Below are 691 nucleotides of genomic sequence, written 5' to 3'. Positions count from 1 at the left end.
TGAGATTTTAGCAGCTTGCACCCCATAGATTCCCAGTTTCTCTATTATAGAGAGGGGCATGAGGTTTATTCCTGAACCAAGGTCACACAGAGCCTTAAAGATCATGGTGCCTATGGTACAAGGTATTATGAACTTTCCAGGATCCTGTCTCTTCTGAGGCAATGTCAGTTGATCCAGATCACTTAGTTCATTGGTGAACAAGGGAGGTTCATCTTCCCAAGTTTTAATACCAAATAATTTGGCATTTAGCTTCATGATTGCACCAAGGAACTTGGCAGCTTGCTCCTCAGTAACATCCTCATTCTCTTCAGAAGAGGAGTACTCATCAGAGCTCATGAATGGTATAAGGAGGTTCAATGGAATCTCTATGGTCTCTAGATGAGCCTCAGAGTCCTTTGGTTCCTCAGAGGGAAACTCCTTATTGATCACTGGATGTCCTAGGAGGTCTTCCCCCTTGGGATTCACGTCCTCCTCTCCCTCTTTAGGTTCGGCCATTTTGGTTATGTCAATGGCCTTGCACTCTCCTTTTGGATTCTCTTCTATATTGCTTGGGAGAGTACTAGGAGGGATTTCAGTGATCCTTTTACTCAGCTGGCCCACTTGTGCTTCTAAATTTCTAATGGAAGACCTTGTTTCATTCATAAAACTCACAGTGGCCTTAGATAGATCAGAGACTAAATTTGCTAAGCTA

This window comes from Arachis ipaensis, chromosome B04 (genome assembly GCF_000816755.2).
Source record: "Arachis ipaensis cultivar K30076 chromosome B04, Araip1.1, whole genome shotgun sequence".
In the NCBI taxonomy this organism is placed as follows: Eukaryota; Viridiplantae; Streptophyta; class Magnoliopsida; order Fabales; family Fabaceae; genus Arachis; species Arachis ipaensis.
This window is presented reverse-complemented; position numbering follows the sequence as displayed.